The sequence below is a fragment of the Orcinus orca genome, chromosome 2, assembly GCF_937001465.1.
Source record: "Orcinus orca chromosome 2, mOrcOrc1.1, whole genome shotgun sequence".
In the NCBI taxonomy this organism is placed as follows: Eukaryota; Metazoa; Chordata; class Mammalia; order Artiodactyla; family Delphinidae; genus Orcinus; species Orcinus orca.
Window position 1 is genome coordinate 26,523,279 of NC_064560.1, and position 18,332 is coordinate 26,541,610.

Below are 18,332 nucleotides of genomic sequence, written 5' to 3' on the forward strand. Positions count from 1 at the left end.
CAGTAGATCATGTTATTTGTTCATTCATTTTAAAATTTATTGTTTCAAAAGTATTTATTGAGCATCTACTACATACTAGGCACTGAGAATAGGTCAGTCAAGTTTCTTGTTCTCATGGAATTTTGGATTTTTTTTTTTTGCATTGAAGCTACAATAATTACATATCCTAAGCAAATAGTTACCATATGGGTTTTTTTCTTAGTACCTGATTTTACTCAGGAAATAAAGAATAAAATGGAGCAAAGTGAGTATTTTTATTCATTTCAAGCAGAAATTAATATATTTCCTCCGATGTACATTTAATCAATTGATTTTTGATCCACACATGAATGCGTAAAATATTGTTAATGCTCTCTGAAAGTTGAATAAAAACAAAGATAAAGCATTAAAAAGGCAGACAGTCTCAATGTATTTAGAATAAATAAATGAATCATATATGCTCTACAAAAGCTCATTTGCAGGAACAAACCAACTTATTTTCTGGGATTAAAAAAAAGTCTTTTCTGAGGACAGTTGACAAAATTTCATTGCTTTTGAATTTTCCATCTTTGTTTCATCCCTTTTGAAGGCTACTTTAAACTTACAATTGTATTTTCAACTTTATAGGTAAGTAATACCTAACAAGTATATTTGCATCAAAGTGCATATTTTTGCTCGCTTTGACAAAAAATATATATATATGAACTAAAAAAAAAAAAACAAAAAACTTCCCTTCTATTTTGGCTTTAAATATGATATTCTTCATATGTGGACCTGTGGACCCACCATCACCAGGGTTTGAATCACTCTCTTCATTAGTTGTGATGAATGCGTGCCTGTCCCTTCTCGTCAGGTGATCCCAAAGAATTTATAGGATGTTTCTGGCAAAAGGAGTCTGTGATTAAGGAACGTAGCATAGCTTGCTACCCAAGGAAGCTGTCAAAAATCATTATGATTTTTCATACCTTTGGTAGGAGCTTTGTAACCCAGTTAATCAGTCAGAGTCAGTTTTAGATACGCACTTAAAAAAATACACTGAATTTTCCGCACATGGAGGAGGAGGATTTGTAATCAGATATGCCCTTTTTGCTCCCATTTACGTGTGAAGCCTGCCCCGTGTCCCCACCAAGCCTTTACTTCTGGTGCTTAAAAGTGCACTCTCCCCACTGCCCAGCATCTGATAACCCTTTGCCTACAGCTGTTATCTTTGTACCTTTCCCACTTGGGAAGTATATGCACGCTCATTGCTTCAACTACTGTTTGAGTGAAATCTCTAATCCGGATCATCCACCCACACCTGAGTGTCGATATTTTAGTGTCAATTTAGTATTTCTATAAGAATGTCTCACTTTCATGTCTCACACGTTCAAATTCTGCACAGCATTTTCCTAACCAAGCTAGAGACCCTTTCTGCTTCCTTTTGGCACAAACATCACAGTGGCCCCCTGGGAAGTTGCCCTTCCTTCCCTCCTTCTTCCCTCCCTCCCTCCCTTCCTTCATTCCTGCCTTTCTTCCTTCCTTCCTTCCTTCCCCTCAACTTTTCTGTTAACCTGCCATGGTCTGTATATAATCCTATATTACTTTAACTTGGCCCCTGGGTTTCTACATCTGTCCCAATGACCAGTAGGTGGACTCCTTAATATTAGGGACTTAGTTCTCTCTTTCTCTTTTTATTTTCCAGAACCTAACATAGTGCAGGATACAAAGTAAGCCCTCAATAATCTCTTCCTGAACAGATAAAGAAGGAAATAAACATCTGCAATCACAACCTCTGTTCACTCTTCCTGTATATTTTTTTTTACCTGGTTTCTCACTCTTCCTTGCCCACACCTCTCTAAAATGACTCCTGTTTGAATGACGGTAAGTATCATTACCTGTCTCCTTCCCACCAAAATCAACGCCTTGCAGTCCTGTTCCATATGCTAGTTTTTTTTTTTTTTTTAGCGGTACACGGGCCTCTCACTGTTGTGGCCTCTCCCGTTGCGGAGCACAGGCTCTGGACGCGCAGGCTCAGCGGCCATGGCTCACGGGCCCAGCAGCTCCACGGCATGTGGGATCTTCCCGGACCGTGTCCCCTGCATCGGCAGGCGGACTCTCAACCACTGCGCCACCAGGGAAGCCCCCATATGCTATTTTATAACCAATGATGGCTGTTGCTGTTTAGAGACCTCACAGTAATACGAGCTGATATATAACAATACAGTTTGTTGTATTAAACTAAAGCGTCTAAACAGGCAGCATTTTACCCGTACATTCACTGGGGGCACGTATTAATTAAGATACTCAGTGGGTCCAAGAGGAAGGAGAGAGGCACTGGTTTCACTCAACTTTTCTGAGTTAGTTGTTAAGGAAAGCTTACATCCCTGTCATTTTTCCTGGAAAAATTCTCCCAGGAAAGTACACAGTTTGTATGAGCTTCTCTCTTCTCCAAGAAGCCTAGAAAGTTGCCCTCTTAAAAGAGAGAGGGAGTTCACGCTGACTTTCAATACTTCCAACAAACAAGAGTGAAAGATTATGTCTCCCATTGGGATTACAACAAAACTGCCTCCAAATACGGGTTTGTGTGTCTCCAGTAGACACCTGTAAAGTGTCAATTGAAAACATCTTAAAGATAATCTTGCATAATAATTGAGGCATGCTTAGTATTCAAATGGATATCTTATCTTTGAATATCTTTATAAATATTAACTAAATAATTCTTACAACATCAGCCCTATGATTAAATATCAGTCCCCTCCATATTATGTTTCAGGGAAAAATGGATCAATAGAAGAAGTAATATTCTTATAGAGAGACGGAAGGAAAAAATAGGGTTTTTGAGAACAATTTAAAATGGAAAATCTAAGTAAAAGTGAACTTGAAGGCTTAAAGGTATTAATTCATTGCTGCCAGACCCTTTGGGGGTTATCAAGATTGAAACAAAGCTGGTTTCGTTTCGTATCTGATAAAATTCAGTTTCAATCTCCACACGACATGTCAAGCAATAAGGGTCTTTTTGGAAGCAACCAAGTGGATAGTGGCCTTGGACTGAAGGCAGTGACTGCATAGGCACCTCACAGCCACCGGACCTGTGAGGCTCTCCTGAGCGGCCAGCTGCTTGGCCTGGGGACCCAGGCAAGGCTGGAACATGTGAGCGTAGGACTGTCTCACCCTGAGATGTGTGTGGCGGGCAAATGAGAGAGGGAGGCAGAGTACTAACAAACAGTCCTCTTCCACTGCTTTTTTTTAAAGATAGAAATCATGTATATATATTTTTTCTTTGTTTATTGATATGTAATTAACAAACATCACTGTATAAACTTACAGTGTACAGCATAATGATTTGATTTACATATATTGTGAAATGTTTACTACAAGAAGTTTAGTTAACATCCATCACCTTGTACAGTTATTAAAAACAGAAAGAAAAAGACAAAACGTATTTTCCCTCATGGTGAGAACTTTTAGCACTGCTTTACTCTCACTGCGGGCACCGATGGTCTGTGTGGAGACTTTCAAGGGCCTCCCTCCTTCTTGTTGATGGGGCCCCCAGTAGAAGAAAGCACAGGTGAGCTCCCTCACATCCTTCCTAAGCTGGGAGGTCCTGGTGTTTACCCTGAACTCCAGCATGGGCATCAGGACAAGGGTAGCACCAGCTGCAGACCTCTGTCTCCGATTCACAGATGGGCTCGGCACAGGCCCACAGAAGCAACCAGCTCAAGGCCTCAACTGCAGAAACAAAAACATCAGACTTAAATCACATGCTTAAAACTCCAAAGGTTAACCAGGAAACCATCATTTCTCTCTCGACCCGGAGGACAATATAAATAAATCACCTGATATTGGTAACAAAGTTCCTCTCCATCACAATTGCACAGACTCACGGGTCAAGGGTCAGAAAATAATGACCCGGGAAAGCTTGTAATGATGGAGCACAGTTGAAGGGGCCTGATCTCTGATGGCCAAGGTGCTTCCAAGTCAATGAGATGTGTTTGACCCAGAAAAGCTAATGACTTAGAGAATGTCAGCTGGCGGCACTGAATAGAGAAGCTTCTGATTGTCTGTAAGACAGAGCCTGGTTTTGTGCACGAAGGCCCCTGAGCATGACGGGGAACATGCCCCCACGAAAATTGCAGCTGTCTGTGCATCAGAAACATGTGCGCTTAGGCAGGGATTCCTCCAGAAGACGTTTTCCGTAAATCTTTGAGGAAAGATTCAGTCGTGGATTTATTGTCGGTTTGCTGCGTAATATTGGCAAGTTGCCTTCCCCTACGACTGTCTCCACTCATGAAGCACGGAGAACACCCTGCTGAATTCAGGCATCCCCGCACTCCCAGCATCAAAGTGAAATACTAGGAAATTACAAGTGAATCTTAACACAACTTCTAAAATTTGGCAAATTCAAGCACTACATTTTTTTTTTGAATCTTTAAAATCACCCATGTTTGGAAGATGGTTATTTTGATAGTGAAAAATGTGAAATGTCGTGTTTAAAACACAGAATGAAAACGTATCTTATGCCTATTTGGTTCTCCTTTCTTAGGGAGGGCAAAATGTAAAACCTCACAAAGATTCATCTTAGGGAGAAAGATGGATGAGTTTTTTTTTCTTTTGCAGACACTGTCCATTTTATCAACATGAAAAAAAACCAAAATGCATATTTAAAGATCGGGCAAAACCGTAAAGTTGATTGAGAGCACCTCTAACTGTTATTTTTCCCTTCCTTCTTCTTGGTCCAATGCCAACAATCATCAGTTATTCCAGACGGAGTTGTTGAGTAGAGCAGCTGGACCCCACCGTGCAGGATGGCATTTTTGTCCTTTCTGTGTGAGCTGACTTAGGCTGGAGGAGGAGTAAGGGATAAAACGCTTCCTTGAATTCTGACTGTGGTGTGCACTAGCTTGAGAGGATTTTCATGACACTTTCTAGTGGAATGGACCGTTCAGTTGGCTATCAAGATGTGTGTTCTTGACTCTGTCTTGGAGCTACCCCATGTATTTGCATATCTAAAATGGCATTCATTTAAAAGATGTATGTTAATGAATAACATCATTAACATGAAATTTTAGATTCTAATGGGTGCTGTTTAGGGGCTTACCAGTAGACAAAGGACAGACACAGTTTACATCCTATTCAGGAAAAGAACATTAGATTATTAAATCTGACCGTCCACAGCTGCCTGTAACTTTAGGGGGAAACATTAAAATAACCACGTTTAATGAGATTATTAGTTAAGGATATGCAATTAGATCTGTTTTGTATCCAGTGAACCACTCTTAAATATGTCAACATTTTTATTACAAAATACACTATTATGATAATCCTTTAAAATAATTCTAATTCATATCTATATGAAGTTCCCATTTTGTGAGTCACTGCAATTAAGTTGGTAATTGGAATAAGATGGTTGCTCCCATTGGAAAGAGAGTATGCATTAGAATAAATCAACTGCTTCTTATGAGCTTGTAAGAAGTATGTGATCCATTTTGCTTCCTGTTCCACTCTGTGCAAACAATGAAGATATTTATGAACACAGTGAATTCTGTTGAGTAACTGAATTGCATGTAATCAAATAAGATATGATTGAGAAAAAAAAGGTAGGAAGAATAAGGAAACGACCGGGGTGAATATGTGATATGGACACATGGGTGGGGCAGGGGCGGGATAAAAGTCCAAATTATAACCAACTAAAGGACGGTGCTAAGGCGGCGCTGTCTTTTTAGTTCAGGATCGCTTATGTGAAACCTATTAATAGGATCTCAGAGCTGTGGATCTGGCTGGAAAAAGCAGCTCAGTCTGTGGAAGGCAGGTTTGCTCAAGTCCATTGTCTCAATGTCTGTCTCCGGATTTGAGAATATGAATGAGAGAAACAGTTGATGGTGGAAAGATTTCATCTCCCCTCAGCGGCTGGAAAAATGAAGGACTTGAGACCAGCACAGCAAATGCTCAAGCTGAGATTTGAAATCAGAAGCTTTCCTGCAATGCCTCTCATGCTGATCTCTGAGACTGTCTTTGCATCCCTCAAAATAACTCTGTAATTTGTCTCTGGCATCTAATAGAGATGGAATGGGTGGCTCTCACCACACAGTCTAAAAATAGAATCTCCCATTTTAGAGAACATCCAACAGAACGCAGGCTATAGGTACCCTGGTTTATTTGCAAAACAAAGCCTGCTTGCTTCCTCAGACAAGCTTTGCATCATTGCAGAATAGCTCAGAGTGGGTAAGATGTGCTTAAAATGCAGTAAAAGACAAGGAGGTCACAGAAAAGGGGAAAAATGGAAATCACTCCGAGGATTGGCAGGAAGTCGGTTTCTTCTTGACCCTGTGGACCGACCGTGGATTACTGAATGAGACTCAGAACAACATATAAAAAAACAAAAAAACTCAGGAAGAGTCAACAGGCTCTTTCTTCTCCTTGGGAATGATAGACACAGCAGGAGAATTTATCCCTAACATCAGTTGTTTGAAAGGCACACAGAGTACGGCTTCTCATGCACAACTTGAAAGACACTCCCTAGTGTTTCTTATTGTTTCATTTTTTCCTGTGTTTATCCCAAGTTGGCATAAATAAACTAGTGAAACAGCAAATTTGTGCATCTGGTAATTATGTCTAAGCCCCAGAACTAGAATATATGAAATTGGCCCGACTCTTACATTTTAAGATACTCTAGAAAGAAATAAAGAAAAAATGAGAGGAGGGAGGGAGAGACAGAGAGAGAGAGGGAGAGACCACAGCCTTATTACTGAGACGATATTCAATTCTATAAGAAATCTTAAGTCATACACAAACCCAGAATAGGAATCCCTATTCAAATTTAACCATTTTAAAGTAGTTACTATGGGGTACAGTAAGAGAACATAAAAATAATATTAAATGAGACCAATGTTTCATTAAGTTCAAAATCTTCAAACAGCCTCAGTTTATTTTCTCTAACTTTGATCTCAAAAGATGAGAAATTTAGCTAGGATAAACCTTTTCTCTCTTGGCCAATTTTCTAAAATCCTAATCCCTGGACCAACAAGGGGTTTGGAGAGAGTAGTACTCAGTGTACAATTTAGCTGGATTGGTGGACAGGCTCTGCCACTTCATTATCTTTTAACTGGGGAAAGTTGCATAACTTCTCTGTGCCTCAGTTTCCACATCTGCAAACTGGGAACAATTTTAGAATTTATCTCATAATGTTTGTTATGGGTTGAATTGTGTCCCCCGCAAAAAATCCATATGTCAAAGTCCTCAGAATGTGACCTTCTTTGGAGACAGGGTCTTTGCAGAGGTCATCAAGTTAAAATGAGGTCAGTAGGGTGGCACCTGATCCAATATGACCAGTGTCCTTATAAAAGGGGAAAATTTGGAAACAGACACAGACAGGAGACCCCAAATGAAGATGGAGGCGAAGATTGGGATGATGTGTCTACAAGCCAAGGCACACAAGAGTTGCCAGCAAACCACCAGAAGTTGGGGGAGAGGCCAGGAACAGGTTCCCCCTGGCAGCCTCAGAAGGACCCCACCCTGCTGACGCCATGATCTCAGACTTCAAGCCTCGGAACTCGGAGATGATAAGTTTCTGTTAAGTCATCCAGTCTGTGGTATTTTGTTACAGCAGCCTTGAAAAACTAATATCGGGTCATTGAGAGGTTGATGGACTGATAAATGTAAGAAGCTTGGAAACATGCCAGGAGCAAGATAAAAGCTCAGTAACAGTGAGCTAGGATTATTGTTATTATTACTGCTACGACTCAGGTCATTTTAAATTTTAATGACATATATTCTATGACTATTTCCTCTAAATAACATAACTACCTTGAGTCGATGACCACAGGTGGCTCCTTACCGACTTGTTTGATTGACACAACTGGCCAGTGGATTTGGTGAGGAAAGACACGTGGAGCTGTTTGGGGGACATTCATAGTCGGCCTGACTCCGTGTTCTTTGCCTTCCAGCAGCTGCGTCCAGGCTCTCCCCATTGCCCTGCACATGCAGGAGGGCACCACCCAGACTGCTCCGTACACATGTGCAAACACACAAGCATGCCCACCCCTACATAAAGCCAATGCCCTCTCCTCCTTTTCAAGGAAAGACCATCAAATGGGGAGACGAAATGGAACAGAGCAGAAAAGCAGCTTCTGAGCCCTCACTACACAAGCGCTGTGCAGCTCCAGGTTAAAAACAGATGGTCCGGCCCGATAGTTTTCACTCTCAACTGCAGAGCATGAGTGGGAAAGCTCATTTCTAGATTTGCCCAAGAACGGAGACCACTTTGGAAAGGTTGTTCCATGGGTCGTGGCCCCAGCAACACTTCCCATGGTGCTGAGTCTTAGAATATTTTGCGGCTTCCTGCCTCCATCCAGGGTTCAGACCTTTCATAAGCAGCATGGCCGTTATCTCTGAGTCACTTCCTGACACTCAGCTACGCACACCTTACATGCCAATACTTGTCTCAAAACTTGGGCCAAATTACTCTGTCTTGGGGATTCTCTCTTTTCACGTCTCCCAGACTTTAACTTGAAGATGAACTCTCCGGGGCTCACAGCTGACACATAACAGATGCCTTCTGTAGGAGTGAATGGAGGCTACTTGCCAGCTAGGCCCAGGAGAAATTCTGCACAGCCAGGAGGTGCCAGCTCTCCTACCCCTCTGCGTCCCCACCCAAAGGAACGTGAGCCCCTCTTTCCTGAAGACAGGCACCAGTCTCCCTGCAGGACCATCTGCGGGGCTTGGAAGGAGGGTCCAATTTCCCAGATTCTTGAATACCTTGTTTAGAACTTTCCCAAGCAGTTTTCTTCTTGAAATATGTCTTTAGGCAAAATGCAGTCTAAACATCTCTCAGGTGATTTAACACAGATATCCAGATAACCTGTTGGCTTTTGAGGAATTTCAACCTGACATACAGGTGGCATGCAAGTGAGTTTTGTTACTAGAAACTTGAAATAATGCAGTTACTGTGACCAGTCTCATAGAATCCCCCCAAATACACTTATATTATTGAACTACATGGAAGGTTCTTACATTTGCACACTTGTGTGTGTGTGTGTGTGTGTGTGTGTGGTACGCGGGCCTCTCACTGCCGTGGCCTCTCCCGTTGCAGAGTACAGGCTCTGGACACGCAGGTCCAGCGGCCATGGCTCACGGGCCCAGCCGCTCCGCGGCATGTGGGATCCTCCCAGACCGGGGCACGAGCCTGTGTCCCCTGCATCGGCAGGCAGACTCCCAACCACTGTGCCACCAGGGAAGCCCGACATTTGCACGTTTTAGAGAGTAAGTCACCATTTAGCTTTTTAATCTTAATAGCAGTACTAAATAATTGGTGTATATATATATATATATAGAGAGAGAGAGAGAGAGAGAGACAGAGAGAGAGATTTAAGACGCTATCAAACAGTATTTCAAGGGATGTGGAAAATTGCTTTTGCTATCAAACAAAGCAGGGCATTTCAAGGACAGCCAAATAACTCCTGGGTTGTCTTAGATCAAGCTGAGTTCTCAGATCCGCAAATGATCTTCAAGTTTTCGTGGTGCATGTCAAACACATGGGGCACTCACTGTATGCCAGGCTTCTTGAAGCTGGAAAGTGAATAAAATAACATTTGCTTTTCAATCTGTCCAAAAATATACAAAATACAGCACCATATAATGACTGTTTAATGGTGGTTACCTAATGAATTTAAAACAAGTTACATAGACACAGGTGATTTGAGGTTTTCCAGGAACATGCACATGTAATGCATAGAGGCAGTTGTGTCGTTAAGCTGGTACCCAGGGAACAGGTGTGGGCAAGATGATCAAAGGCAGCATGATCATACCTATTAAATCGTTAACCTAATATTGTGCTTCGTTCAGTACATCTCCTAAAGAGATAAAATTTAATTTACAATTGTAAGTGAATATTTAATGTATGCTCATTGCCGTGATAGAAATATTTGCAGAGTATTATGGAGCAGAAAAAAGATAAATAATTTTGCTTGCAGGTGAAGAGAAAGACTTGTATTGAGCTGGGTCTTGAAGAATGAGGAGACTGTAAATGTGAAGTTCAGGGAACCAGTGAAAGGGCAAGGCGTTCTGGGAAAAGGAAGGACAGGGGTCAGGCACAGAATTGTAAATATACAGGAGACGTGCAGAGAGAGGTGAGAATTTCCACTTGGAGGATGACAGTGCAGGCAGGTGTCTGACATCCTTGTAGGTCCTTTATGTCCTACCTACCTACCCACTTACCTACCTATCCATCTATGCCTGTCTATCTGTCTATCTCATCTATCTATCATCTATACATCCAGTCCGTTCGTCCAACCATCCATCCATCCTCTGTATGTATGTATTTACCTATCCATCCTATTTATCATCTCTCTCATTATCGGACATGATTCCTGAAAGCCTCTCCAGGTGGTTTTTTTTTTTTTTTAAGTATTTTATAAATTTAGTTATTTATTTTTGGCTGCATTGGGTCTTCGTTGCTGCGCGCTGGCCCTCTCTAGTTGTGGTGAGCGGGGGCTGCTCTTCACTGCGGTGCGCGGACTTCTCATTGCGGTGGCCTCTCTTGTTGTGGAGCACAGGCTGTAGGTGCGTGGGCTTCAGTAGTTGTGGCATTGGGCTCTAGAGTGCAGACTCGGCAGTTGCGGCCCACGGGCCTAGTTGCTCCGTGACAAGTGGGATCCTCCCTGACCAGGGCTCAAACCCGTGTCCCCTGCATTGGCAGGCGGGTTCCTAACCACTTCACCACCAGGGAAGTCCGGAGGTTTGTATAATCTCTTAAGGATTCAGTCTACCGTTGAACTGGTAGCTATGGTGGAATATTAAATCATAAACGATATGAAGGAAATATTTTAAAACATTTCTAAAGATTAGTAATTTCAGAATCTGGTCAGCTTCTTTTGGATTCAAGCAGCGCACTGGACAATATTAATTCTGTTTGTGCGGGAGCGCTACGCCCAAACTGTTCTGAGAGCTGAAGCTGCCATTCTGTTTTGCGCCATTTTCTCTCAATCCAAGGGTGTGGCTACACACACAAACGGGTCTCACCAAATTAAGCATTTCATGGGATTTTAAAGGTTGGATTCAGTTGAGAGATTAGGTTGCTTTCTTCCAGCTGCAACATTTCAGATGGAGGCGGCTTGGAGACTTCACTCTCTAATGCTTGTTTAAGCTTGTGGAGGTCTGGTTTGTTCTGGTGGAGGTTGCCTAGGTGATGGGACCCCAGGTCACGTGAAGTCAGAGGAGCGGAGGGCAAGGAGGGTGGGCGCCTTTCTGCGCTGAGGCCCAGGCTCGGTGTGAGAGGCGGCCTTCTCCGTGTTGGCCAAGTGTCTTCATGTTGACTCTGTACGCCATCCCCGTGCCTCTGCATGATGGTGCTATCAACATGCCTTCAGTATGCTGGTGTAGGCCCTGTAGGGTCACTGCTAAAAGGCCATTTCCTTTTACAGTCCAACCATATTTAGTGTCTCTCTCTCTCTAGAACAACTGGGCTTCCTTCAGTCATATAAGGATGCCCAGCTGTCCTCTGACAGGCAGGCCTTACTAAACTCACTGCTGATTTTTATGTGTTAAAGCCAGTGGCACCACAGCCTGTAACAGGCACCCATGCACTGAAGAGTGATCTCTAATCTTGCCCGGCAGGGGGAACGGATAATTGGTTGCTCCCTTTCCTTGTGGGCAAGCTTCCAGCACGTTTAGTCATTGAGGGTAGATAAACACAACTGCATTTCAGAGATTTTTGCAGTTACCCCCAATAAATGCCTTTATACAGAGGATCTTTACCTTAAAAAGTCATAAATTAATTCCAATGTTTTAAGCAGATGGCATCTATACTCCTCTTTCATTTCTTTGAAAAGAGTTTCACAGTGTTTTTAATTTTGAGTTTTTTAAAGGATGCATGGGTTAAAAATCTTTTTGAATCATTTAGTGTTCCATAAGCCAGTCCTGTCTTGTGGTAGCTTGGTTTAATAATAAATGAACTTTTAAAATCTAATCCTGGGTAATTCAGGAAACAGAATGTCCTCCTCCTAATGTCTTTTTCTGATAATGATGGAGATTTACGTTGATAAAATTGCTTGCATGGAAGATGAAGTGGTCCTGATGGCTGCTTTCAATCGTGGACGGGCCATGCGAGGCCATGAGGTTCCTTGGGTGGACAGAGCGGACGCATTCCTCAAGGGCGCAGGACCAGGCTGCATCCACGTGGAGGCTTCTGCCAGAGGGAGACCCAGGTACACAGACAGGAACTGGGGGGCTGGCCCACAGGGAAAAGGGCCGAGAGCTTGGCTTTGCTGGCCCTTTCATTCAACCAGTTGATTGATAAATAGTCACTGAATGTTGACTCAGTATCACATATTTTCTTGGGCAGTGGGGATAAAGCAGTGCAAAACACCCAGAAATCCTTGCCTTTCTAGGGTTCTCATTTTGGTACCTAAAGTCAGAAATGATGTAGATGAATGGAATGTATAATAAATTAGATGAAGGTAAGCGCTACGGGGGGAAAAAAGCAGAAGGAGGACAGAGGCTGCTGCCGGGTTCCTGCTGGGCGGAGGGGCCCCTTTTAAACAAGGAGGAGGAGGAGGACCCAGAGAGGAAATAACATTTGAGCAAAGTCCTGAGCAGAGTGAATCCCAGGAGTAAACGTTCCAGGTGGACAGAGAGAAGAGCAAGTGCAAAGGGCGGGAGCCAGTGAGGATGTCGGTGGAAATACGGTCTTAGGGGAAGCAGGGGGCTTGCAGCCATGGGGTATTTTGGGTAGAGAACTGGCATGATCTGAACTCACTGGTTAGACTGTGGGGACCAAGGGCATAACCAGAGCCCAGCTGGGAGGCCGTGCAGTGATCCTGACAAGACATTGCGGTGGCGTGGACCAGAGCAGTGCCGGCAGAGATGAGAAGCAGGCAGACCGTGGACGTGTTCTGGAAGTTAGGCAGAATTTGCTGTGGATTAGACGCGGGTGTGAGAGGGGGAAGTGAGGGCTCCAGTGTGTGCTGTCTTTGTAAATGAAGGGGAGCTTGGAGTGGAGCTGGAGGGCATCAGACTGAGCCCAGCCACCCTGCGGGTGATGTCCTGCCACGGGGGACACCAAACAGGGTCTCTCCCCTTCACTCATGGATGGTGCAAAATCAAGGGAACGGCTGCTGTGATGTGGATGCCTTTTGCGGCAGAGCTGAGGGAAAGGGTTCCACCCTAACCATTTGTAGGGAAGGAAAAAAGTCTTTTCCTTTTTACCCTTCTTGGTCCTTAGATGGGGTTTCATTAACAAAACACACATGAACAAGAGAAAAGCCTACACATTTATTGAATATGTTTTACTTGACACAGGAGCCTTCACAAGGAAATGAAGACCCAAAGAAGCAGTGAGAGCTGAACGCTTATATGCCAGCTTGGACGAAGAATAGTAATTGTGAAAACCTGACAAGGGAAATGGGTCCAGGCCAGGGCAGTTGACGGTGACTTAGTCATTACAAAGATGGGGCTCGTTTTCCAAGCTTGTTCTTCCTCCCGGTACAGGGGGTGCCCTTTCACTCGGCAGTTTCAGCTCCTGCTTTCAGGAAGGAGGAGGAGGTCAGAGGGCCCTACTTGCACCTGCTGTTTTTCAAGAACCTTTAACTCAAAATAATACGTCAGATCAGCATAGTTGGGGGTGGTTGGCGTGTTCTGCATCCCTCCACGTGCAGGGCTGCTGGCTCAGGACCACGGCTGGTGGGGAAGCATGCCCTGCCTGAGAGCTGCTTAGGAACAGTGAGGGGGAAAATATCGTTGTTGATGATGACCGCAGGACATGGCTCTTTTCCCACGGCGGGGTGAAAGCCACGCCTTCTGAAAGGGCACTGGCAGAAGCTATACTTGGGCATCAGCTCCAAGGGCAGAGCAGGGCTGTACACACATTGACCCCTGGGCGGTGCACCTGGGGCCCCGGCAGCAGGATGCTCTCTCGATGGGCACCTGCTGCACGGTTGCGTGACAGCAGTCTCGTGCGGGGCTGCACGACACGGGACTTCTTGGGACAATACGCCGACCTTGAGAAGAGGCCCTGTGGAAGCTAGCTGTTCCCCAAATCTCTCTTTCTCTCCCTTCACAGATGGTCTCACTGGGGGAAATTCCAGCATTATAGACTTATTCTTTTGCAGGTCTGAAAGGATTTATGGTTTTTGGAAAACTTCTTATGCGAATGAAAATCACTTTGGGAGGAGTAAGTCATTAACCGGCTCTCAAGTAGCCCTTCCACAGGAATTGACTTCCAAGGTCAGTCTGAGATAAATTCGGATTTGGGCAAAGGCTGTGTCCCCGCAGGGGGCTGGGATCAGCTGCCAGCAGCAGAGGAGACAGACAGCTGATGGGGCAGGGAACAGGGCCCGTCAGGCCTGTTTAGGTACTTTTTTTGGCCACCTCCTTCCCCGTTGCAGGCCCAGGTGGACCCTCCAGCCCTACCTTGCTTACTTGTCTCTAAAGCTGGCCCAAGGAAACATCTTTAAAATTGGATCTAACCCCTCCTAGATTTTAAAAGACACCAAGAGGAGGAAAAGTCCTCTGTAACAGATAGAGCTGAAGGGGCGGCCCCAGGACAAGCAAAAGAAAACTGTCAGCCGTTCCACATCTGCAGCTGTGCTTACAGCAGTTCAACACTTGAAGCAAAATATTTCTATTACAGAACACAGAGCTTTCTTCATCTGTGCTCCATAGTATGCCCCCGGCTACCTATTAACATCTGGGGCCAATTAAAGCTGTTGATTTTACTCTAAAATCCGCATGCAAAAGAGGGGTTCTGATTATCTTGGAGTTTTCCTCTCCCTAGTTGCTCTCCACCATTCCCTGCTTTTCACTGAAAGTCCTTGAGACATTGTATTTTTCTCTAAATAGGCCAGAACAGGATTTTACTTTGCATTGGGTTCCAGTTTTTCTCTTGGTGAACTTTGGATGGTTATTTTCACCTGCCAGCTACTGTACCCCAGTGCCTGGCAGTGCTGAGGGCTTCCTGTAGCAGCAGAAGGCCCACTAGGTGTCCTCCTGGTAGGGCCCAGTCCACCGTTCTGTTGAGTGGCCCTGAGACTGAGGGCCACTTTTTATCTCAGTGTCCGTGGTTGCCTCCAGGGGATTTTGCCGTTGGAGAAATGCTTAGCACATCACGCTTTCCTCTTTTTTTTTTAACTAGAAGCTCAAAAATCTGTAAACCAAACTGATCTCAAACATATTATTATTATTATTATTATTTTTTGCGGTACGCGGGCCTCTCACTGTTGTGGCCTCTCCCGTTGCAGAGCACAGGCTCCGGACGCGCAGGCTCAGCAGCCATGGCTCACGGGCCCAGCCGCTCCGCGGCATGTGGGGTCCTCCCGGACCGGGGCACGAACCCGTGTCCCCTGCGTCGGCAGGCGGACTCTCAACCACTGCGCCGCCAGAGAAGCCCTCAAACGTATTTTTAATGAATCGTGTACCGTCTTAGTGTGGTGGCAAGAGCATCAGCCCCGAAGTCTCCCTCCACAGCTGGAAGCAATCCCAGGAGCCTTTCTGACCTTGTCTCCCCACATGGAAAGTGTGAGTTTGGGGACAAGTCAATAGTTTTCACATGAATTGTGCTGCAGACCCTTTTCCATTTGTAAACTGAGGCCTCAGGCTTCTGCACTCATAGTTTGAAAACCTCGCGACTAAGTGATTTCTGAGATCCCCCATTTCCCCAAACCCCAGTTTCCAGAATCCTACTGTAACTCCGCATCTCCCAGTAACTCAGAGTGCACAGTGTTGGCAGCTGTCCTTCAGAAGCACTGCTTCTGTCCCTGGACGACAGCCTCTTGTCTTATTTGCTGGGTGGCCCTGAGCACCTTGAGTCGCATTTCACATCCTCCATTTTCTCTTCTGTAAACTGGGACTATTCCAGAATGGTTGGGAGAATTGATGAAGTGTAGTGTGTAAACCACTCAGCACATCGGCGGGGAAGGACCAAAACCGAACAGGAAGCTCACTGCCTTCTCCAGCCTGACTTATCTAGGGTCCTTAAGTTGCATAAGATCTGCTTTAAAAACCCTTTGAGGCAAATTGCTTTAGTCACCAAAAGATTTAAACCCGAGGGAGTTTTCTCCTGATGATTTTGGGTTTTTCAGTGCCTTTTCTGCAACAAATGTATTTTAAAAGTATTATTTTTAAATGTAACTATTTTGGAAATTTCTCACTTGGAAGCAATTTTCTGCTGCAGGTCAAAGGATTAAGAGGGAAAAAAAACAGGTTAGTCCACCGCAGGATATATTGTATATGCTTTCTAGAAAAATTTTTTAAGGAAGCAGGAGAAGTGTAAGCTAAAGGCAGAATTTAAATTTGAAGCATTCATTCAGCAGCTGTCTTTAGAAGGAGGGAAGACTGAATTATGTCCAAATCAAGCATCGGATCCAGGGGAAGCAGGCGAGAAACTAGAAAGTGTGCAGAAAACAGCAGAAATGGCTGTTAAAAGGTCATAGCCTTTTAAAATTGGCAAGACTTTTTGCTCAGATAACAGACCCAAGAGCTGGAGGTCTTAATTCAGGCATGAAGATGGGGGGAGGAAGAGGGGGACTCACAGGAACGATGGGTTTGAACCTACTCGGAGTTGTCCGAAATCTACTTTAGGTAGAAGATTAAAAGTTAGAAAAAAAAAGTGCAAAGCAGTTAGGGGTCATCCGGAGTGTTCTTTGGGTGAGGAGTCCCTTGGCCCAGTATTATTATCAGGGACTCAAGTTCTGGGGACCTTTCAGTTTTTTCAGCATCAGGAGGGCAGCCTGGGACTTCCGGGTCAAGTTTTCATCCCAAGCTTGGGCATGATACAGACCCTCTCCTAGACCAAAGGAGAGGAGAGTCAGGGCCTCTGGGCCTCTTCTCAGCTGGGCCTCCACCTTGGCCCCCATCCCTGCTGGGCCTTAGCAAGAATTCTACTAAGTCACTTTATCAAGAATCCCTCCACCCCCGGCATCTGATCACCCCCTGTATCTAATCATATTCTTCATCCCCCACCCTGGATGCCTGGTCCCTATGGCCTGCCTTCAGTGAGAATCCTGCTGAGCTGGTTTAATAAGAATCCTCCCCCCACCATGTCTCCTCTTATTCACATCCATCCAATGGCCCCCTCACTCTGCTTGTCAGTATAAACCCCCAGCTTTGTCTTTGCCATAAAGAGTTGAACCCTGGGCTTCCCTGGTGGCGCAGTGGTTGAGAGTCCGCCTGCCGATGCAGGGGACACGGGTTCGTGCCCCGGTCCGGGAAGATCCCACATGCCGCGGAGCGGCTGGGCCCGTGAGCCATGGCCGCTGAGCCTGCGCGTCCGGAGCCTGTGCTCCGCAACGGGAGAGGCCACAACAGTGAGAGGCCCGCGCACCGCAAAAAACAAAAAACAAAACAAGAAAAAAGAGTCGAACCCCCATCCTTGGTATCGTGCCAGGGCGGCCCGTGCTAAGACAACATCCCGTAGCCCAAAGCCCCAACCTCAGCGAATCCGAAGTGTGCACGACGATTCCATCTTTGTGCTTTGGTTGTCGTTATGGTTGCCTGCTTGCTTCTGGTGCAGCATACTAGATTCTAGCCTCTGTCATTAGATGACAGAACACAGAATGTGGGCCGGAATATTCCTCCATGAGAACCAGGAGCCTATCTGACTTTCGTTACATCCTGCCAACATCTGTGGCTCTCTCAAGACACTGTTACATCATCTTTTGACCAAAAAATCAAAAATAATGTGACTTTGGGGAGTGTTTTTAAGACTTTCTCTTTACCTAGTGTAACATCCATCATGTAATGTCTCCTTCTGCCAATTCAAGGCAAATGTCTTTCCTGCTTTTTCAAACTGTCTGACATGCTACAGTTAATAAAACCTATCCAGATCTTTATTCCGTTGGATCTTTGTGTGATCTTTTTAGGGTCATGTCACTGCTCCTTAAACCTCCCCAGCTATCAGCACAATCTCTCTAAGAGTGGTTCGACTGCCCTGGATGCTCCACCACCCCACCCCTGGTGGGCAGTTCCTGCTCCCAAAATAGGCCAAGGCTCCCGAACTATGTCTTTCACCACCCCGCCCCCCAGAGCTTGGAGCAGCTATAAATTGACAATGGATGTAAATGCTAACCCCAAAATATGTGGAATCAGCATATTGATTATTTTGCGTTGAAGGCATTTGAGAATCGGCAGGTGCAGGGAGTGCTGTCTGACCTCCTTTTTCTACCATAAAGCAGGTCATCAAATTTCCCATGAGAAGGGTGTCCTCCCTGGACCAGGACGACCAGAACACTCTTGTCTGTGCCAGATGGATCTGTGCAACCTACGAAAATAAGCCCAATCTTTCATTCACCCCCCCACGCCATATCTCCTAATCCTTGTCCCACAGTTTACTGGCCCTACCCCAAGTCTCTTTGTCTTGTGACATCCCCATGATTTATCATTCTTTG